The 23,723-nt window shown below is 40.2% G+C and overlaps 1 long non-coding RNA gene across 1 annotated transcript; it reads left to right on the top strand.

Annotated features, from left to right (window-relative positions):
* The first annotated feature begins 581 nt into the window (after positions 1–581).
* Positions 582–2,280, top strand: LOC138915646 (uncharacterized). The gene is made up of 2 exons (XR_011421742.1): positions 582–798; positions 1,934–2,280. It is a non-coding gene; the product is annotated as an uncharacterized lncRNA (long non-coding RNA).
* The last annotated feature ends 21,443 nt before the right edge of the window (positions 2,281–23,723 follow it).

Raw genomic sequence — 23,723 nt, forward strand, 5'->3', positions numbered from 1 at the left:
TTTTCCATGGACAATTCTCCTGCTCTTTCTTTATCCCCAGGTGAATGGGAAAATCTCCAGGACGTAAAGGAGGGTAGATTCACTGGCAGAAGGTGCCTTGGTCCCTGAATGACTACATGGAGCACTGTCCTGTCCCCTCCATACAACTGTCACTGGACTCTGACATGAGTAAGAAATAGAATATCATTATATCAGGCCCCTGATACTTTAAAGTCCTTTGTCACATGAGTTAATCTACCCTGACTAATGCAGTTAATAACTACTCTGAAACTCTGCTTCTTCATTTGTAAAATAGGGCTAATAATAGCTACTTACCTGACAGTCTTTCCCTTTTTCCTTGCTAACGGGACCCTAATCATGATAGGTTAATTGGCATTCTTTTGATTTAATGGAGTCTGGGTCCCTTCTCAGCCCTAGCCGTGGGATGGGGTGTGAATGTATGTGTGTGTGTGTGTGTGTGTGTGCACGCGTGAGCTGGCCAGTTGTGCACTGCCAGTTGTGGCAATTTCCTCCCTTTGCCTGTGAATGACTCAATAATGGGCATAGGTCAGTGAGACACAGATGGAAGTCCTCTGGAGAGCTTCTGGGAAATTTTCCTTGCTCTTAAAAATGGGCTTAAATTGACATTTATTCCCCTTTTCTAGTTTTGCACATTTATATGAGGATGTGATGCCTGGAACTACAACAGCGACCTTGTCTTCATTAAGAGAAAAATCTGAAAGCAAAAAATGACAGGCTAAAGATGGCTAAGGCTGTGGAGCCAGTTCTGGAAGCAACCTATTACCAGAAGTGTTTTAGGTGAGATAATGATATTTTCTTTTATTTATGCCATTCTTAGTTCTTTTGCTACCTATGTCAAAAGTATCCTAGTAAGTATTTTGGTAAGGATGAAATCAGTAAAGACATAAGAAGTGCATGCAATGTAGTAGGTGATCGAGAATGTTGTCATCATAACCGCATAACCACGTAATAACCACTATCACCATCATCATGAAAGCATGGATCTCCCAACCCCAGCCCAATACTTCAGACCTCATTGCCTCCCTGTTCTCAATAGAAAAGTGAAATCTCCTTTCAGACTGTGAAACAATGTGTTCCAAGGAGTGGGATAATGACTCGAGAAAGATGATCAGAGTCTTGCCTCTTTTGGAAACTGAGGTTGTGAAGGAGATTTGGTTATTGATGGCACTGGGATGTGTCTTTTAGATAATGAGATATTTGTAGGGTAAAGTGAAACCTTTGGATAACAGGTGTCCTATACAAATAAGAGTATTACTGGCTGGATAATATTTAACAAACACTCCCTTCTTATCGTAAGTAATTCAAGGCAATAGAATAGAATATTACCTTCCATGGCAAGCAGCAGGTGGGGAAAGCATGAAATCCTCATGTTATTTCTAGGCATTGATAAATAGGGATAGACTCAGAGTGTCTCGCCATCTTGCTTTCTGCCTTCATTCAAGTTGTTCATAAAGGTGAATGCTGCTTTAAGACAGATAATGCCAATATAAAGACTGTCTTGATCCTCCTGGAACACAATAAAGGGCATCAAATCTGATACATGTGAGGGAGAAGTAGATGAAATGACAGGCTATTTTCTTACCATTGAATGACAATAAGAATGATAAGAATAACAACACCAGCATCATGATGACAGAGTCAAAGAACAGGAACTTTTTTTTTTTTGCTGTTTTCCTATTTATCTACGTCGTTCATATACAACCTTCTCTTTAAATTTGACGCTCAAACAAACCAGTGAAGTAGCTTCCATTATCTACGTTTAACCAACAAGGAAATTGATGCTCTGTGAAGTTGACTGATGTATCTGAGATCACCAAAAGTACAGGTGATGGACTTAAAATCAAGTCCCTGAGTGAGTCCAAACAACACGTTGCTTTTGCTTAATCACATTGTCTTCCATTTCTTTCTCTAGGGGACAAGACTCTTGGGTGGCCAGAACAGAAGACTCAGAAATGACAGCCCTCTCACCCTCCGAGGTACTGACTGAGACGTAGGAAGTTCCATCCACAAGGAGCTGTGTTGTGCAGGGTCCGAGAGGACCTGGCTCACGGTTCTGACTAGACACTCTAAACGTTTTGCACTCTGGGGAAAGCAACGCTCCCTCAGCTTCTGTTTCTTTAGTTTTAAAAGCAAAGAGCCTTTACTAGATGGTGTCTTGGATTTCTATTATAGTGCAATAATTTATTCTTTTCTGTTTTGTTTCATACCAGTTGACTGTGCAAAAAAATAAAAAGAAGCTGACATGCATAAATAAATAAAGGTACTTGTGAATGTCACTTTTCATATATATGCCCCAAGTTCTAATTGTACAGAACTGAACGCTGCAGCCATGAGGACTTCTCTGCATCACAGAGGTAGCATCATACAAAAGTAGGCCTACAAACACTCTGACAAATCAAACTTGTTCCAGAACCAAGTCATTAGATGGTTCGAAGCACATGCCACTCTCCTCCAAACTCTCCTGGCTGGATCGCTTTTATGGAAAATGGACCTGCTAGGATCCTTCCTCGTGCCTCAAACTGCAAACCCAATCAGACTTCTGATATTTTTCCTTAAGACGAGTTAGATTTCCTTCTGCCTGTGTGGTCCCAGATTCCCTTCTTCCAGAAACGTTTGGCCCCAAGCATTCCAGGTTGACGTAGAGCTTCTTCCTCCTCCTAAAATGGCACTTCTGCTGGGATCTGGGCAGCACCCACTCATGTTCCAAACCATGCGTGCTTTGCAGGCATGTGTGTTTGTCATTTATTCTGCAGAACAATCATGTCAGGCAGGGACTGACGGTCCCATTTCATGAACGAGGAAACAGACTCAAAGATCTGATCCCATGTCAAAGCCGATGGCACTCCCGAGAGGTGAGCCTCATCTCCCTGCCTCTGTGTCCTCCTGCTCTGACACATCTCCACAAACTGTCCCAACACACAATTGTCCCAATGCGCTTGATGACAATCTGATTTCTACAAAGCTTTGGATAAACTTACTTCTTTTCATGATCCATTCATTTTCTCTGCCTCAGTTTCCCCATCTATTAAAAAGACAAAAAGTAATAAGGCTGAGATACCTATGTTTGGTCAGTTGATGTAGTTTGAATTCTTCTGAATTGGGATGAATGCAAATTGCCTTGTTATTTCACTAATTAATACTGTCTGCTTGGAAATGCAACTATTAGTGCACAATAAACGATAGGCTTATAATTACGGATGACAGTAATTGTTTTTTTTTTTTTTTTTTGCCCTTGCCTTCATCCCAGTTTATCTTCCTGAGTTATAGCTACCTCTGTAGGGGTTAGGAAAACATATTAAAAAATCTAAGCAATAGGATCCTTTCCCAAGGGTTTGGAAATTGATGAATCATCTTACCCTGCTTGCAGCATTCAAACTAACTGTGTGCTTGACACACGGGCAGAAAAGTAGGCTCTTTGAAATTTGAGCTGAGTACAGATCATGTCACCTGCCTGGCGCGTGACCTGTTCCACTTGCCACCTGACCCCCTGTGCCCAACGTCACCTGGAGCCTGAAATCTGGAAGCGGAAAGTCCTTGACTGGAGTCAGCGGAGAGAAAATCATCACCTGCTTGGGCACAAACATGCCTGATGACTGCGTCACTGTTTGTTAAGTGGGATCAGCTAATAGTTGCACAGCGGGCCTTCAAAGCCCGCAGTGGGGCTGATGAGGTTTCTGTAAATGCGCTCCCTACGCGAAGGCCTTGGACTTTGAATCTCAAATGCACTGGGAGTATTTTGAACTTGCTGGCAGGCTCTCTAATGAACTCTATTTGTTTAAACTACAGTGGAAAAGAACTGTCTTCATTTCCACCACCCTCACCTAAGTCTCTCTATTCCAGCCACACTCCTGCCTCAGGGCTTTTGCATGTGCCATTCTCTCTCCCTAGACACTCTTCTCTCTGGGATAATAGCACGGCTTACTCCTATGTTTTACATGGTTGTCCAACTACAAATCACCTCTGTAGAGACCTTCTGACCACTTTCTTTCGCCTCACCCTGCCTTATATTTCTTCATAGCACCTGATCCTATTTTACATGTTTAGTTGACTAGTAGTCTGTGGTTTTTCTTCTCCACCAGAAGGTAAGATCCCTGAGGGTAGAAGCTGTGTCTCTTTTGTCCACTGTTTTGTCCCCAGTGCCTACCGTCATACCTGATCCGTAGCAGACCCTCCAGAAATATTTCTTGAATAAATGAATGAATGAACAATTTTCCCTCATTTTATAAGCAGAAAAACAGAAAAGTAGAGAAAACAAACTAGTCAATGCAGAGCCATTTAGTGGCAGAGTGAATATTAACACTCTGATTTCCTAACTCATAATCAGGTTTTTTTCTTCCATATTACACTGTTTCCCAGATGTTTGGCAACCATGACATCCCTTAACTCATCATTTGCCCACTAATCTTTAACCATTTCCGGTCTATGGAGATAACTGGAACTTTATGACATAGAAGTGCTTACTAACTAAGTTCTTATAGAATTTATCTCTCTTATAACTCTTTCAAAGGCAAAGGTGATTGGGAGTTACTTAAGCTCTCTCTTACACTTTGAAAACATTTTTTTTAATACAAATGATTATAAGCATTTTTTTGTATAAATGTGGATATACATAAAGTATGAGTAAAAATGAGTATTATAATCCCATAAAAACGTAGGCTTTTGGGTATATTTCATACATATTTAATAACTGCAATCATGCTATGTGCAAAGTTTCTAATCTGTTTTTACGTGGTATATTTTAGACATGTTCTCATGTCACTTAAACAAACATTGTTTCAGGGATTGCATATATTCCAATATCTGGTGTGCTATTTTACTTAATCATTTTCCTATTATTAATCGTTAAGGCCATTTCCAGTTTTTATTTATTGGATTTCTAGCCTTTCGTCCTTTTTCAGTTCTAGGTTCAGTTATTGCATTAACATTCCCATGCTTGTCAAACTACACAGAGAATGAATTGTTCAAGTTCCTACTAAAAATGCTACAAATAATCTAAAAAATCCTGGGTTGCGAGTTCAAAGCTTCTCTTTGAATCAATAAACACTGAAGATTTCACTTATTTGCACTTTCGGTCTTTGAGGTTTGGTGTGGACGGTGGGAAGATGGGGGCGGTGGGGCACGGCACGTTGGCCAATTCGAGAGCAAATAGAGGCTTGGGGCGTGTGTTTACATTTCTGTCCTATGTGCGCGCTTCTGGCCTTTGTAGCAAGGGTGATAAAAAGCCAGTCTCGTTTTTGTGGCGCCTGCAAACCTCTGCACCTTAATGACACGGGCAAAAATTGTACTGAGCTCGACTCAGCATGACTCAGCCCCAGAGTGAAATTCAGCAGCTCTGTAAGGCCAGGGCTTGGTCCTACCTCTCATGACAGTGGAGAAGGTAAGGGCCCCAAAAGGTCTCAGTCTGAGAAAGAACCCTGTATTCAATCAGAGGTTGGCCTGACCCAGGGGGATATTCCAGCCATAATTCTGGCTAGTAATGGCCTTGCTGCTTTACCTACCATGCCTGTAAAGCTCCAGTTGATGCTGCCTCTCCCTGCAGCCTTGCATCAGTCATAATGGCTACCAGTGATTGAACACCTCCTATAGGCCAGCACGCTATGCCAGGTGCTTTCAATAAGCCATCTTCTTTAATCCTCAGAACAAGTCCTGAAGGGAAGTATCATTAGCTGCATTTTCCTGATTAAGACACTGAAGTTCAGAGAGGTTAAGGGAGCTGCTCAAAGTCACACAGAGCTGGGATTTAAAACTGGACCATTTGACTTCAAAGCCCACACATTACAGCACACCTCTGGTTCTGCAGAGCAGAGATCTATCCTTCTGCTCAATTCCCATGATTCTTGGGACAGGTGTCAGGGGATATATTGCATTAGACTTATCCATTCAACAAGGATCACATTTACTGGCCACTTAGTCAGCACTTACTTTATGCCAGGCTCTCTACTAGTTTTTTGTAAACTGCTTTCTTTGTCCTAAAAGAGGAAGAGGGTAGAGACAAAAGACAAGACGTGGCCTATTGAGGCCTCCATCCTTAGGACTGGAATATTATATTCACCACAGGAGCTAGATCATCATGGAAACTCAATAACTATTTGTGGAAGAAAAGAAGGAACAAGGGATGGGTGATACATTATAAGGCACTTGAAACCTAGTCTGAAGATGTGAAATCTGTTCTCAGCTTTACTCTGTATTTGCTGTGCAACCTTTGGAAGCTATAGTTAGGTTCTCTGAGCCTGCCTCCTAAATTGTAAAAGTGGGGTTAATTATCCTTGCCTGATTCCACTCATACCAATATTGTGGATCCAGTGGACCAAAAGATCAACTATGGGTACTGGAGTTACTACAAAATATAAATGTCATCTTTCAAAGTGTCAGGAACTATAATATTTGTCAGTCAACCCAACCAACCAACATTTATTGTGTACCACATGCCAGGTGTTGGACTAAGGTTTTACAAATGCTGTACATTTGTCTTTTCAATAATGAAACTGGACTGATGTAAACAGTTTAGATGGCATACCTGAGATGACACAGCAAATAAGGGCAGAAGCAGGAGTCAGATCCCCATCAGCCAGAGACCAATGCCCCAGCTCTCATGGCTGCTGAATCATTGGCCCCAGTGGCCTCATGTGAAAGTCATCTCTCCAAAAACATTTCTCTAGGAAAAGAAATTAGTCACTGGTTCCTACAGCTACCTACTGAGTTAGAATCAGTCACAGGAAGTCAATTCACTTATTGGAAGTCAATCTGGATTGCACAGAGATGCAAACACAGAAGTATTTCTTGCCTTCATGCCTTCACCTTCCAAATCCTTTCAGTTCTGAATCCGAGGCCGTCTTGTTCACCTCTATCTGCTCTACGCTCCCTCTTCACATTTTCTGGGGGTGGGGGACAGAAGGATCTATGCATATTGTGTATGAAATTCCACCAGGTGCTCAGGGCATCTGGGGAGAGTGGTGGATTCTGAGATTTTAGTACAGAAGTGGACTCCTGCGGATACTATGTGAGAGGCTTTTTTCAAGTTCACATCCTTTCTTCTTAAACCTTTCCAATCCCCTCTTGAATGATTCCATTGTTCCTGCGTCTCTTTGCTCCTGCTCACCCTCCACATTGCTGACCAAGTGGTCTTTGTTGGACACAGTTGGGTCTCTTAACCTTCTCTGTGGCCTTTATAATGTAAGGGAGAGTCATGGCACTCACTGATTTCATCTCACACTCTCAAATCTACCCTTATGGCCAGCCAATTCCTGCATGCCCAAGCTTCTCGTTGATCCTTAAACTCTCCATGGCCTTTTCCAGATCTCTCTGTGCATCCAGATCTGTGCATCTGTGATCTGGATCACTTCCCATTTCCATTTTTCTTGATAATCTGCTATTCTTTCAAGGTCAAGCTCAAGCATCAGGTTTTTGTGTAGGTCATTCCAGGGGGTACTACCTTGCTTCCTCCTTTGTGCTCTTATGGTACATGGCACCAAAGTCAATTCTGGCATATCTCCAATTTTATTGTCACTATTTCTATTTGTGCCTTGTCCTTTCTGCTGGGCCATGAGCTCAAAAATGATAGGGATGTTGCCACACTCATTTTTATATACTTGTTACATAGCACAGTCCTGGTACATAGTAGGTGTTCAATGATGCCCGCCAAATGTAATTGAATCAAGAGCTTCAAAGATGAAGAATAGCTGACAATAATTGTGAAAATCTGGGAAGGAAGCTGAATAGTCTCCAGCAATTATTAAAGAGTAAAGAAGAATAACTTTTATAATGGTCTTCATGTTGGCTTTAAAAAAATGAGTATGAGGGTATGAAAATACCCAAAGCAAAACAAACAATCAAAAAGTGCAAATGGAAATTTTTATTTTTAGTCTCCCCCAGGACTTTCCAAAAAGCCAGATTCTAATTACGTATTTAATTAACCTCTATCCCCAGTGGTTTCTTTTGATGACTTTCTGTTTGAAGGACTTACAACACTGAATAGTCCTGAAACTGTGACTGATGCTGGCTTAGTTAGATTGATCCCTGGTTCTCTAGGATTACCACTAATGTGGTTTCCTGCCATCACCTCCTCAGTTCCTCCACCTCTTCCAGGTCTTGCCACCTTCTTGGCTCCTTGTCATGCCACCAATAAAGGAAGGAAAGAAAAGAGAAGACGAAGTAGAAAAGGAGGACAAAGAGAAAGAGGAAGGGTTGTGATACTTCTAAATTACTTTGTAAAGTTCACAAAAAACTAACTGTTGTTGATATCAGTTGTTTTACAAGTGTCTTATTATTTACTGCTGAATTACCTTTAAAAAGACTCTTTAAAAATGTACACTTTGGGCACAAATGAATGAGAATGGCTACATGCCCACAATCTTGCCAACACTAGACATTCTCACTTTATAAACAAAAATAAGTAAAATTCTATTTAATCACTTTAACATTGTATTTATTTGATTACTCATGAGGTTAAGTATTTTCGCATATCTTTCTTACTCAACTATATTTCCAATTTTATGAATTGTCAATTCAGAGAATGGAGTAGGTTTTAGTCTTATACTTAGACCATTGTTTTTGGAAATTTGCAGCTAAAGGATTTCTCAAAAGACACCAGAGTTTCACTGTAATATACGTGGGTAAAATTGTTATTCCCAGCTGTAAAATAAGATGAGTCTTTCTAATAAGTATCCGCCCTTCCCCAGTGGAAACGTGGTCATTGTGCTCAAACTAGGTACTAGTGCAATATGTTGTGATCTAAAGAGACTCAAGACATCATCCCTCAACTCCAGGAACTCATGATTGCATAGGAAGAAACTAAAATAATCCATTACAGTCTGTTACGATAAGTGCTAGGACAGAGCAGCCATATTGTGCTATGGCGTCTAGAGAAAATTTGTCTAAAAAAGATATGTAGTGTAAGGAATGATAAGGCCCCACATAAGGCAGCACTACAAGTAACGTAGGGAGACAAGAGGAAGCAGGGAACTGCTGAAGGAGGATCTCCAGGACTTGGGAGTGGAGGGTGAAGCTGTGTCGACTTCCAGGTTTGTGGACCCTTCTTCTCCCTTAAGTTCCTTAATCTGCTTCTTCTCCACATGTGCGGCAGGCAGGAATTAGTTGTTTGGAGCAGTCTTTGTTCCTCTCTATTATGTAACCTTTATGAAGCAGGGGTTCCTTTGGCATGAAAATACATCAAGGTTACCTACGACAGGTGATTGTTATTAGCAAAAATATTTTAAAAAGAGCTTGTGGGCCATGTCAGTGCTGTCCTTGTAAGAACATGAGATCCAGGAAAAAGCTGGAACTGCCGCCTGGAGCCTTGGATTTCAGGAACGTTTGTGTGAAACGAGGTAAGCAAAAGGGGCAGCCTGGACGAATTTGGACTCTTAGGGAGAAGAGGACTAAAGGAAGGTGAATGGGGAATCCATCAAAACGGGACTCAACAATGAGTAGGGGAAATAAAAATATCTGCACCGTCCTCTGGAATTTGAGCATTTTCCTATTCAGCTATCAGTAAGATAAGTTTCTTTCAGTACGTCCTTCTAGCTGTTCCTTTGCCTGGGTTACATACAGAAACAGGAAAATGAATTAATTGCTATTGTGATAATTGCTTAAAGGAGAGAAGCAAGGTGACTTGAGCTGCCTAATGTGGTCAGAAGCTGCCATTAAGTGGAAACCCGAAAGATAAGACAATTAGAGGTTATCTAGAGCAGAGTGTCTCTATTTTGGGACTATTGACATTGGGGCAAGATAATTCTATGTTGTGGGGGCTGTTCTGTACATTGTGGTCTATTTAGCAGCATCCCTGGCCTCTACCCACTAGATGCCAGTAGCATGTCTACCCACTTGTGACAAACAAAAATGTCCCCAGACATTTCCAAATGTCCCCTGGGGAAAATAACTGATCTAAGGGGAAATGCGTGGGGTGCTGTGTTCTCAACAGAGTTACGCTTGTGGAACTCTAAGGCAGGAAATGTGAATGAGGAGCTGGACAAGACTACTGTGTCTGGATCATGGAGCCCAGGGGCTAGCAGCCCCAGGTGACATAAATGAGGTAGGAGTAGAGGGATCATGCAAAACCTCATGCACGTGGGGATTTGGGAGGGATGAGATGAATAATGCATACAACATTCTGGCATTATGGAAGATCCCTGCTTAAGAACGTATCCATTTCTTTTTTCCTCTAAAGTCCATGTACCTGGTTATGATAATGAACCCACACTGTTGGCAAACCTGGAGCATAACTTCCACTTTGGGTCACACAGCCCCTACAGAATTTGCATGTTTTATTGGCTCTTTTATATTATTGCTGTGACATTTCACTTTCAAGCTTCGCTCAAGAGCTTAAAAAAAATCTCCGTTTGCAATCTGTTAACCTTTTCAGCCGTAATAATTTTTCCTATTTTGCCTTTCCTTCTGCATTCCCCACACACATATTAAATCTAACACAACGACCTGACCATTACCCCTTCTGGGAGCCTATGTGTGATCACAAAGGCTCTTCAGCCTGATTTCGTATCTCCTTAGCCATCTTCCATTTTCCATAGATTTGCTGCTCATATCCCCAAAGAGACAGATGGATTTTTATACACTTTGCTGTCATTCCTTTTCTTGCATCTTCTTATCATGAACTTACTGTGCAATGGTCAACATGGCATCTTGGAAATGTGACCCTGTGTAGCAAGGGTGACATCTCTTTATGATTGAAATGAATATACCTTGAGAGCTGATGCTAATCGGATAAATCCTTTTGCAGTCCTTTTTTTTTTTAATTCTATGTTGTTCTCCTTCCATGTCCCCACTCACTCCACCTCTTGCCTCTTCTTGATCATTTCAGAACGATCTTCTAAAAATTAACTCCAAGCCTTATTAGGGGAAGGGTTCTCTCTTAGTCCTCTCTGTACTTACAGCTCTGAAATTGCCTCTTGTTAACTAAATTTGCTATTGTTTGGTCTGTCTTCTCCTCTGTCACCTGGACCATAAATATTGTGCCACCATTGGGGTTAAGTGAGTTCTTCAGTAGTGTTCTGACAGGGCTGGCAGGCATCAGATTTTGGAGTCAGATTAGGGCATAAGCAATAGGCTTCTCATTCTGAGGCAAGTTATTTGTAAGAAGTGAAGTTAAAAAAAGCAGTGCTTGAAGGATACTTAGGAGATACTTTTTTCCAAATCTTCTAAAATTATATGATTAGGTGTAGACAAGTGCGGTGGATGTGATCACATGGGCATGAGACCCCAGAATTCAGGCAAGATCCCATCTAAGGTGAGTAAAAGCACAAGAAGGGTGGAAAGGAGGAAAAATAGATGCAAGTCTCTTTACCATGGATAACCAAAATAGTTTCACAAGTTGCACCCAAATGTATATGTGTTATCATCCATCCATCCCACTCATCCTCTTATATATCCACCCATTCAATTAATATCTATTGGAAGCTTGCTATCAATGAAGCCATGTGCTGTAGCTATCAAAATGCAGAGTATAGATGTGTTCCTGTCCTTGGCGAGGTTACAATTCACCCAGAAGTGAGAAGATATAGACCCACCCAAATAGAATTCAATTTCAAAAGAATCCCTTGAATGTTTCCAAAAAAAAGACAAGCAGATACATTTGGATTCTCAATGAGAACAGAGGTTTGATAAAAACAAACAAAAGAGGGAGTAGGGAACAATGAAAATCCCTGGCCGACTCATTGGGACAGATTAGGGAATAGCGAAATTCTTCCAATTTCTTTCTTTGTAAATCTGCCTTCCTCTGGTTTTTTAGCAAAGAAAAACAATAGTTCCAGGGTAAAGTTTAACAGTTAAATAGGAGGATATAGGATTACTAGGAAAGTCTTTGACTTTTACCAGTCAAGTGTTTAAAGCAGTTAGGCAAGAAACCCCATAAATTTTCAACATTTTCCCTTTCCCCAGAGGACATTCACTACTGTCACTTGGGGTCTCTGAATCTTTTGGAAGAAATCTCTCTGGATCTCACCATGGTTATTAAATACAGGCAAATCCATAGTCTAAGATTTTAAATTTCATTTCAGAGATTCCCCTGGCAGGCTTCTGACAACTCATAAAATGCAGTCTTGCAAATTTATTACCTCTCTTTTAGACCAAAAACATTTGTATGGTACATTTCCTTTAATGAGCCATATTAAGGAGAAATATATACCTTGTATAGGAAGGTGAAGGTAAAAAATGAAAGGAAAAGGAGTATTGGAAGCAAGTTAGAAGACCTTATTCATTTTATAGCTGAAGGTCGGCACCGGTTTCCAATCTCTCCCTATTTCCCTTGACCCCTCTTCTATTCTCTGTTTCTCTGAGTTCTCCTTGTTTTTAAATTCCACATATAAGTGATACCACGCAGTCTGACTTATCTCACCTAGCGTAATGCCCTTGGGGTCCATCCATGATGTTGCAAATGACAGAATTTCCTTTTTCCTCACGGTTGAATAATATTGTGTTGTGTATATACATATCACGTTTTCTTTACCCATTCATCCATTGATGGACACTTAGGTTGTTTTCATAGCTGGCTATTGTGAATAATGCTGCAATGAACCTGGGAGTGCAGATATCTGTACAAGGTCCTGTTTCCATTTCCTTAACAAGCCCTCCAGGTGATTCTCATGGTTTAGACTAGCATTGTCAATAGAAATATAACGTGAACCACTTATGGAATTTTTTAATAGGTATTCTTAAAAAAGTAAAAACAAAACAGGTGAAATTAATTTTAATAATAGACTTTATTTAACACATATATGTAAACATTATCATTTCAATGTATAATAAATATAAACAATTATTAATGAAATATTTTACATATTTTATATTAAATCTTTGAAATGTGGCACACATTTAACTCTTATAGCATAGTTCAATTCAGATACTAAATTTTAAAGTGAAGTATAGTTCCACCAAAAGAATAAAGTTCTATTTACTGGCAAAAAGATTTTACACTGTCTTAGTTTTTATTTTTATTTTATTTTTTTTTTGGTGAGGAAGATTAGCCCTGAGCTAACATCTGTTGCCAATCTCCCTCTCTTTGCTTGAGGAAGATTGTCCCCAAGCTAACATCTGTGTCAATCTTCCACTATTGTGTATGTGGGATGCTGCCATAGCGTGGTTTGATGAGTAGTGTAGGTCCACGCCCAGGATCCAAACCCTCAAACCCCAGGCCGCTGAAGTGGAGCATGTGAACTTGACCCCTATGCCACCAGGCCAGCCCCATACATTGTCTTATTATTAAAATTTAAATTAAAATTAAATAAAATTTTAGTTCATCAGTTGCACTAATCACATTGCAAGTGTTCAATGCCCACAAGTGGCTTGTGGCCACCATATTGGGCAAGTCAGGTATGAACACTCATTGCCAAAGCTCTTTTGTCACAAGTTTCAAACTCATTAGTTTTTACTTTTGCTTGTTTCCCAGGAAACTAAATCAAAATTTATTGTCAAATGCTGCCCTTTCAACCCCTTGCCCCTCTCTGACCTCCAGGCATTTACCTGGCAAACTCTCATAATTCTGCAAAACCCAGCTCACTGATGTCTTGTTTCCTTGACCTCTTTCCCAGAATCTGCATCCGCACCACCCTGATAGGTATGAATACTCCACTTGTGGCTACGTCTCCACCTGATATATGCTGCAATGCTTACAGCAGATGCTAGAGTGTGTCTGCTAGCTCATGGGCTCCATTGATGCTGCAAGGGCTGAACTCATTCATCTCTGTACTTTAGATGCTCCATAAGTTTGCATCAAATTGAATGGAATCAGCCATTTTGAAGTGTTCTGAAAGATATCTTCCAGTAATATTTTCAGATGGAATGTCTTTCTGTTGCCTTCATGCATGCATACTGACCCCAGTTGGGATTTTATTCATTTGTTTTGTTTATTCAACAATTATATGCTGGGCATGTGCCAGGTGCTAAGCTAACCTGCCATGTCAGTAAGGGCAGGTTAGGTGATAGCACTGGTAACCTAAAAACACAGTAGATTAAAACAATGAAAATTTTTTCTCATTCACTGCATAGGTTCATTGTGGCTTAACTGGGACTCTGATATATATTATGGTCCCACCAGGACCCAGGCTAATGGAGTCACCATCTGGAGCATTGCCAATCATTGGCAAAAGGAAAGAAAACAGTGAGTTGTGCATTGTCCATATGACATGAAGTGGTACATGTCATCTCCATTTACCTGTCATTGACCAAAACAGGTCACAAAGCCTTGCCTAGCTTTTAAGGGGCAGGAAGTGCAACCTACCTTGTGCCTAGAAGGTGGAGAGTCCTAATATCAGTGAATAGGCCTTCCACAATGAGGAGACACAAAGAATTTCCACTCTTGTGGATTACAATGTCTAATGAGAGAACCATTAATCAAATCACTGTATGTGAGTATAGAGCTGTGATCATGAGTAATGCTGCAAAGCAGAGATGTGTGGTGCTCAAGAGAATATAGAATAAACAGATTTGAGAACTGAAAGATAGTAGGAATCAACCAGGTGAGGACAGAAAGAGTGTAGCCCAGGCAACAGAAAGAGCATGTGCAAAGGCCCTGAGGTTGGAAGGAATCTGTATACTATAGGATGGGAAAGGCCACTGTGACTAAAGGGTTGAAAGTAAGGGGAAGGTAATGCTTAAAATGTAAGCCATGACTTTATTATAAATTTGATGGGAAACCCTTAAAGTGCTTTCAGCTTGAGAATGGTGGCCTTCTTTTTTGAAGTTGAAGAGAGCCATTTCAGTAGAGTGGAGGCCTTGGAAGGAACAGGTTGAGAACTAAATCAAGTAGACAGATGTTAGCTGGAGAGACAAGGTAAGGCTAGGAAGAACAAAGCAATGGCCCTTTGTGGAAAGGCTTCCTTTAGACTTGACCTGTGACTACAAGAAAATAGATTTTAGATTGTGGGGAAGAAGCAAGAGGGCACTTCCACAGGGGTCTTAGTTTCTTCACCTGTAGTGGTCAAGGAGGAAAGTAACATTGTCCGAGGTGTTTTATGTCTATCTCCTATATGTCCTATGTAATCCTTGTAAGAGGAGGAGGCTTGGAGAAATTATTTACACAAGCTACAGTGGCAGTCCATGGTAGAGTTCAGGTTCCAGTGTAAAGCCCTTCACTGGGTACCATCTTGATTCTTGGAGAACAAAAAGGAAGGGCTGCTGGAGTAGCTGATCTTCAAGATCCATTCATCCCTTTGTGAAAGATGCATACTCTCCAAAGATAGGTCCAGGGACAGAAATTGCATCGATTCTTCTCTTTATTTGTCTAATTCACTAAATCTCTGTCACTCTTCTTCTTTCATTTTGCTGACTCTTCACCAAAGAGATTTCAAGACCTTTTTTTTTCCTTCAGCTGGCACGCTAAAGTCTACAGTCTAGTGTACATTATCAAAATCAAGAACTTGGCCTACTTTTTGCACTTTTCTGCTTCTATTCATCTTCTCTTGTCTTTGACCTCTTACTTTAGTTAATGTTCAAAGTTCATTACCAGAAACTGCCAACCCACCTTACCATTTGCTTACTGCCATTCAGATTTTAGAAACTGACTCATTGGCTAATCGCACCCAATGAGCAAGAGGTTAGAATATGGCTGAGCTCCAGAAAATGAACTGATGAAGTAAGAAGTGTCAAATAAAAATGGCAAGTAATAGGATATATTGGAATATATGAGGAAGCCATTTTGGTGTAACCTAATTCGGCCTGACGTTGTCTTTCCAAAAGGGCCTGACCTTGGCCGTGGAGCATGCATTGTATATCTGCTTTAGAGATTCCCTATGGCAAGAGCAAAAGGCCCTTGAGATAAAGGTGCAACTTCCTTCCCCCCTTCCAATGTTGGCCTCTCCTTAAGGATTAAGTATCTTTCCTTAGGCTAGAAACTGATTGCTGCGCTCACCTGTGACCGCCCAGCTCGAGACAATAGACTTGCCTCCTGCTATGCCCACGAAGATAGCAGACCCACTACCTGCTGTGTCCATCAAGCGCTGTGCCGACAGGGCAATCTTGTGACTATGGTGGGAGGGACATTTCAATCATATGTGAAACACCCTCTTTGAGGGTATATAACCACCATATGTACCCCCACTTCTTTGGAGTGCTTTGTTCCTTTGTGGAAAGACTCTCGCGGGTTATAATCCTAAGATTTAAGCTCAGAATAAACTCACCCAAATTTTCATCTATTGATTGGTTATGGATTATTTTCGTCGACATTAGTCTCCTAGAGAAGATGATAAGTTGTAATTATAGTTTCTTTTTTGTTTTCATAACTTTTTCTATATCGGATATGAGCTAAAAGATCTTTCCAATATTTTTCTCAGACGCATTAATGGACTGTGCCTGTTTCCTTTTGTAGCTATTCTCTGTGATGAAACTAGTACGTATATTTGTTTGTACAGTGTAATAGTTAAATCACAGGTTTCAGAGTTGAATTATCTTGGTTTAATTCCTCTGAGCCACTTAATGATTATTTTTAAACTAATCAAATTACTCACAAATCGACCTCAGTTTCTGTGTCTTTAAAATGCAGATAATGATAATACATATCTCATAGAGTTTCTGTAATACTGAAATGAAATAATGTGCATATAGTTTCCCTAATAATGCTAACTGTTGTTGTTATTTATAACACAAGCACACATACACACAAATAAATAAGTATAAAGGAATACCTATCTAGAGGATACTTACCAAGTCAATGCACTATCCAGGACACATCTAGGAAAGTGGAAGTCAGAAAAAAAACAGCTTCTGTGTTTCAGTAATTAGCGATTTAATGAAGATGTACTGTGAAAAATCCTCTGGCCATACTAGGTGAACAAGTCATGACTCCTGCCCTCAAGCAGTTCAAGTTCTAGCAGGAAAGACAAGCCACAAAATACTACAAGAAGCAGGAGGAGGAGAAGGGGGGAAGGGTAGGGAAGGAGTAAGGGGAAGAAAGCAAAAGGGAAAACAGATGGGGAGGGTGGTTGCAGAGAGGGACCCAGAGGAAAAGAATCAGCCTCTGGAGTTTGCTTCACCTTAGGAGAAAACACATTCTCTACTCACAGGAAAAATTACAATTCTAGACTAAAAATGTGACCTGAGTTGAGTTGAAGAAACCATATATGAAAAACTTCTATGTGTTCATTATGTTGTTAATAACAATACAAAAAACAACCTGCATTTATTAAGCTTTTCCTGGGTACCAGGCACTGTGCTAAGAGCTTTAAGGGTAATAACTCATTTAAACCTCACAATAACCAAGAGGAATGTCCCATTATTTCTTCTTTTACAGAAGAAAAGACTAAGACTTAAATATATTAAGCATCTTTGTGAAGGAATGCAGTTAGTGAGGACAGCACATGTCTAAGGTCATATGATGTTTGGGAATTGGGAATTGAGAATCCAAAGGAGTGGAAGTTCTGAGTGAGCTGGGACAAAGGATTGTAATACCCTCCCCCCACCTTCCCAGAATCCTTGGAAATGTTAGGAAAGCCCTGGAATTTCCCCAGAACTTGGAACAGTTATTCATGACATTTGATTCTACGGTAAGGGAAAGGCTTGGTATTTTGGAGTCATCCAGGTTGTGTAAACCATTATAATACAGCTTAAGACAGGTCATGACAGTGGCGGACTCAGGAGGCTGGGCAGCTATAAATTAGGAAAGCTTTGCCCAGCCTGGACAGTTAGAAAAGTCATCCTTGGAGAAAATGGCCTTGGATGAGATTTAAAGGATGAGTGGGAACTCTCCAGGCAAAGAGAATTAGTGAGGCTAGGGAGGGCATTACAGGCAGAAGGGACAGCATGAGCAAAGGCACGATGTGAAATAGCTCAATGTGCTGGAAACCGTAATTAGGCAGGCAAAATGAGTATGACTAAATTAATTGTTTAAAGCTGTACCATCCGTTCATGGGAGAACTCAGAGATCCTCATTTACATTCTGCTTATTTGTTATTTTCTAGAAAATTCAGGAAACTTAACTGTCTGCTTTCCTGTCTCAGCAAATGGTAGGTGAGGGAAAGAAAGTGATATTAGAGACAAATACGCTCAAAGGAAGTGAAAAAAGTGTAAAAATAATAAAATCAGACATAAAAATTTAAAGTAATAGTGAACTGTGGCCATATAGTATAGAGAAGAACAGACTCACGAACTCCAAAACATCACTGTTCCAGCAATAGTATCATAACGATATGGACTGAATGTTTAAATTTAGATTATATCAAGAGAGTGGGACCTCTGTGATGGGATTAGTGTCCTTATAAGAAAAGGAGACCAGAGCTTGCTCTCTCAGTCATGTGAGAACACAGCAAGAAGGCAGCTGTGATATGATTTATGAGAAAAATATATATTTGCTCATTCAGATGACCAAAGTATGCTTCTCATGTATATTTGGTCTTCATCCATGGTTCCTGACTCAGAGTTCCCCCAACCCTTGGAATTCCTAAAATGTTGAGAGTGACAAAATTTTCTCTTGTTATGTTAATAAGGTGACTTTTCGACACCACTCAAGGATGGAAACTGGTTGCCAGGAGAACCAATCATCCGATTATAGGGTTGGAACTTTCAGTCTTCCCCCACTCTCACTTGACGTCTGGGGAGGGGATAGGACCTGGAGATTGAATAAATAACCAAGGCCAATGATTTAATCAATAGTGCCATGCCATGTAATGAAGCCTCCATGAAAAACCCAAAAGGAAAGAGTTCAAAGACTTTCCGGGTTGGTGAACAGGTGGAGGTGCTGGGATGGTAGCATGTCTAGACAGGGCGTGGAAGCTCTGTGTCCTTTCCCCATACCTTGCCATATCCAGCTCTTCCGTCTGGCTGTTGATGAGTTATATCCTATTATAATAAACCCATGATCTAGTAGGTAAAATGTTTCTCTGTGTTCCATGAGCCACTCTAGCAAATTAATCAAACCTGAGGATGAGGTCATGAGAACCACAATTTATAGCCAGTTGGTCAGAAGTACAGAAACAAACCTGGGCTTGTGACTGGCATCTGAAACCCAAAGAGGGGATCATTGGAAGTGTCAGTCTACAGCCAGTCAGTCAGAAGCACAGGAAATAACCGGACTTGTGACTGGTATCTGAAGTTGGGGGACTTTTAGGACTGACCTCTTAATCTGTGGGGATGTGATGCTACCTCTGGGTAGATGGTGTCAGAATTGAGCTGAATTCTAAGACACCCAATTGGTGTTCAAAGAATTGCCTGTTGGTGGGGAACCCCTCACCTTCCTGCATGTTGTAATTGAGTCCAGAACACCATTTTAGTGGCTATCTGCAAACCAAGAAGAGGGTACTCACCAAGAACCAGACCATAGCAACACCCTGATCTTGGATTTCTCAGCCTCCAGAACCTTGAGAAATAAATGTCTGTTGTTTGGACAGCCCACTCTATGGCAATTTGTTTTAGCAGACGGACCTGACTAAGTTATCCAATCCTTCACACAAAGCAAAAATGGTTTCTGGAATATCCCTAGACCACGGTGGACCATTTGCATATTGATGTGTGCCGGTAAGGTATAACATCACTTCAGCAGGCTTGAGAACTGAGGAAGATGAAGCCAATATACTTCTTTTCTTTGTTTGGGGCAGTGGAAGGTGTGTCTATGAATGGAACACTGCATCAGGGAGGGGTGCTGCCCTAAGTTTGAGATACCTACAAGATAACCAGAGAGAGATATCCAGCAGACACTGGGACAGCTGAAGCTAAGGGAAAGATCTGGGAGAGCAATTTTAAACCAAGAAATCAGCGGCTGATAGTAAGTCATTGGAACAACGAGCGTGTAGAAATTTGCCTAAGAGACTGTAAGTATCCAATGACAATGGACGTCGGCTAGACTTAGAGTCTTAAAGAACACCAACATCAGAGGGTTGGGAAACCCCACCAGGACAATAAGATGGCCTCTCTGCATTTAGCTCTTTCCTCTGACACCCTGTAGCTTGTGTATGTGGTCTCTTCAATGCTGGTGTCCTGAAATAAATAGGTATTTCAGGTCCAGAGCAGAGTTGAACTTTCACCTGTCTTGTTTTAGCACCTATAGTTATACTAATATAGCTTGTGTCAATATTAATGTTCTGTCAGCCATATTCTACTGTTGACTCATTTTGAATTTATAGTCAAACTAAAACCCCTGAGTTATCTTCTCATTAACTGTTATAAAGTTTCTGTAAGTTATACTAGTGCAGTTGGCTTTTGACTTTAAATGTAAGTTTTCTCTAAGTTAAGTTTTTTATCCTTTGTTCTTTGGTTACCTAGGTCATCAAGAAAAAAATGATGTATGTTTTATTACTTCAGTGTAAGAATCCAGGTGAACGGTTAATAAAAATTATCATCCAAAATATTTTTAGAAGAAACTGTGGTGTAAAGTGTCAGGCTTCACTTATCAGGGTGATGGTAAAAAATACATATCATTCTTTAATTAATATGTTCTAAATATCTGCTATTTGCCAGGCACTGTTCTAGGGGCTGGATATTCAGAAATGTAAAAAATCCAGTCTCCTCCTCATAGGGTTTATTTTCAAGGGGGGGGGGGAGATAAACGTTAGCAAATAAATAGAAATATAAAAATCATTATAAATGCCATGATGGAAAACTACAGGCACCCAGGAGAAAGAATAATTATGTTAGATGGATGAGTCAGGGCAGTCTCTTCTGAAGAAGTGGTATTAAGCTAAATGGGGAAGTGCGAGTAGGTCTTACTAAGTGAAGATAGATAGATGGGGCACAGCTTCAAGACAGATTGGGACAAATGCTAGATCCTGAAGCAGAAGAGTGTCTGTGTGTCTGAGGACCCAAAAGAAGGTTAAAGTAATTGGATGGCAGCAAGGAGTGACTGGTAAGTGAGAGAAAAGCCAGATCATCCCAGCCTGGTACACCATGTTAAGGATTTTTTCTTTTTTTCGGTTTTGTCAAATGCAATAGAAGGCTATTGAAGGGTTAAAAGCAAGAAAGTACATTTTTGCTTGAGAAAGATGACTCTGGGAGATCGGTTAAAAGGTCATTTTCAAGGGGCAAGTGAGTGATGCCAGTCGCTTTCACTGGGATGGTGGCAGTAGAGAAGGGGAGATTCATGATAGAATTTGAAAGGGTGTGTTAGGGAAGGTATAACTAATGATGCCTAGAGTCTTGTCCTGTTCAGCTGGGTGAATGGAGGTAACATTTAGTAAGATAAGAAAAACAAGAGTAGTAACAGATTTACAAATGCAGGTCAAGATTTCCAATATGGACGTGTTCAGTTTGAAAGCCTGTTAGTTGTACTAATAGTCTTGAATGTAAGAAATCACACTTCTGGCTAGAGATATAAATTTTTGAGGCCTTGACATAGAGAAAAAATTTAAAGACAATAGATAAGTTTGTGTAAGAGAGAGTATAGATCAAGAATTGGCTTGAGATCAATGCCTTGGGAACTCCAACACTTAAACATTGCTTAAAAGGACTAAGTTGGCCAAAACAATTGAGAAGGAAGAAAGGGAAAGAGAGAAGGAATACCTGACCTGAAGTTTCTTGGAATACAAAAGAAATGGGTTTCAAGAAGGAGGATGTGAATATAAGCTACTAAAAGTTCAAGTAAGCATTGTTGCCTTAAGTGCTTCTATCATAGATATGAGGTCCTTGTCAGTAGACAAGACCTATTTTTACTTTTGGGCCCCTAGACCTTGCCTAGTATTCTCACAGAGCAGATTCATAATATGTTTTTGCTAAAGCAATGAATAAGATAGCGAAACTGTATTACTTATCAATATTTGCAGAATTTTTTTAAATGCAAAATTTTTTTTATTGAGTAACATTGGATTACAACGTTATATAGCTTTCAGATGTACATCGTAATATATTTTGAATTCTTTGTAGATTATGTCATGTTCACCATCCGAAAACTAATTATAGTCCATCACCTCACATGTGAGCCTAATCACCCCTTTTCCCCTCTCCTCTCCCCACTTCCCCTATAGTAACCACCAATCCAGTCTCTGTTGCTATGTGTTTGTTTGTCATTGTTTTTATCTTCTACTTATGAGTGAGATTATAGGTATTTGACTTTCTCCCTCTGACTTATTTCACTCAGCATAATACCCTCAAGGTCCATCCATGTTGTCACAAATGGCTGGGTTTCATCAATTCTTATGGCTGAGTAGTATTCCATTATGTATGTATGCCACATCTTCTTTATCCATTCATCCCTTGATGGGCACCTAGGTTGCTTCCAAGTCTTGGCTATTGTGAATAATGCTGCAATGAACATAGGTGTGCATGTATCTTTACGCATTTGTGTTTTCAAGTTCTTTGGATAAATACTCAGCAGTGGAATAGCTGGATCATATGGTAGATCTATTCTTAATTTTCTGAGGATACTCCATACTGCTTTCCATAGTGGCTGCACCAGTTTGCACTCCCACCAGCAGGGTACGAGGGTTCGCTTCTCTCCACATCCTCTCCAACACTTGTTGTTTCCTGTCTTGTTAGTTATAGCCATTCTGACTGGAGAACAGTGATACCTCGTTGTAGTTTTGATTTGCATTTCCCTGATAGCTGATGATGTTGAACATTTTTTCATGTGCCTGTTGGCCATCTGCATATCTTCTTTTGAGAAATCTCTGTTCAGATATTTTGTGCATTTTTTAATTGGGTTGCTGGCTTTTTTGTTGTTGAGATGTATGAGTTCTTTGTATATTTTGGATATTAACCCCTTATCTGATATATGGTTTGCAAATATCTTCTCCCAGTTGTTAGGTTGTCTTTTCATTTTGTTGATGGTTTCCTTTGCTGTGTTTTTTAGTTTGATGTAGTCCCATTTGTTCATTTTTTCTTTTGTTTCTCTTGCCCCGTCAGACATGGTATTTGAAAACCTGCTGCTAAGATCAATGTTAAAGAGCATACTGCCTATGGTTTCTTCTAGAAGTTTCATGGTTTCGGGTCTTACATTCAAGTCTTCAAGCCATTATGAGTTGAGTTTTGTGCATGGTGTAAGATAATGATCTACTTTCATTCTTTTGCGTTTGGCTGTCCAGTTTTCCCAACACCATTATTGAAAAGACTTTCCTTTCTCCATTGTATGCTCTTGGCTTCCTTGTCAAATATTACCTGTCCGTAAATGTGTGGGTTTATTTCTGGGCTCTTGATTCTGTTCCATTGATCTGTGTGTCTGTTTTTGTGCCAGTACCATGCTGTTTTGGTTACTATAGCTTTGCGGGATATTTTGAAATCAGGGAGTAGGATACCTCCAGCTTTGTTCTTTTCCCTCAGGATTCCTTTGTCTATTCAGGGTCTTTTGTTGTTTCTAAATGCAAAATTAAAACTCACAATCACACAGTGAAGTGTATTTTCAGCCCCATTTTACAAATGAAGAATTGGCCTCCTGGAGAAGTTAAATTTCTTGCCGAAAGTTAAATGTCTAGTGGTATGGTATGGCCAGGACAATTCTACTGTACTATATCAAGATTCCAATTCACTCAGGATAATGGATAAATTAAGTCACATAATTAGGTATTAACATAGATTAACATGTGTTATATTAATGTACATTAAGATATATATCTTGGAGTGTATTTATATATGGCTGTGTGTATATGTGTGTCTATATTTACCAAAACTTGAAAATATGATCAAAGACAAAAACCCTGGAGTTGGCAGTCAGCTCACAGAGATGGTGGCCACATTCCCTAGTATAAAGGAGTATGTGCTCTTAAATTGCGTACTCTGAGTGTCAAGGTGATTGATGGAAGGGAAGAGGCTGAGAATGTGAACTGACAGCTGCAGAGTGTTGA

This window comes from Equus caballus, chromosome 9, assembly GCF_041296265.1.
Source record: "Equus caballus isolate H_3958 breed thoroughbred chromosome 9, TB-T2T, whole genome shotgun sequence".
Lineage (NCBI taxonomy): Eukaryota > Metazoa > Chordata > Mammalia > Perissodactyla > Equidae > Equus > Equus caballus.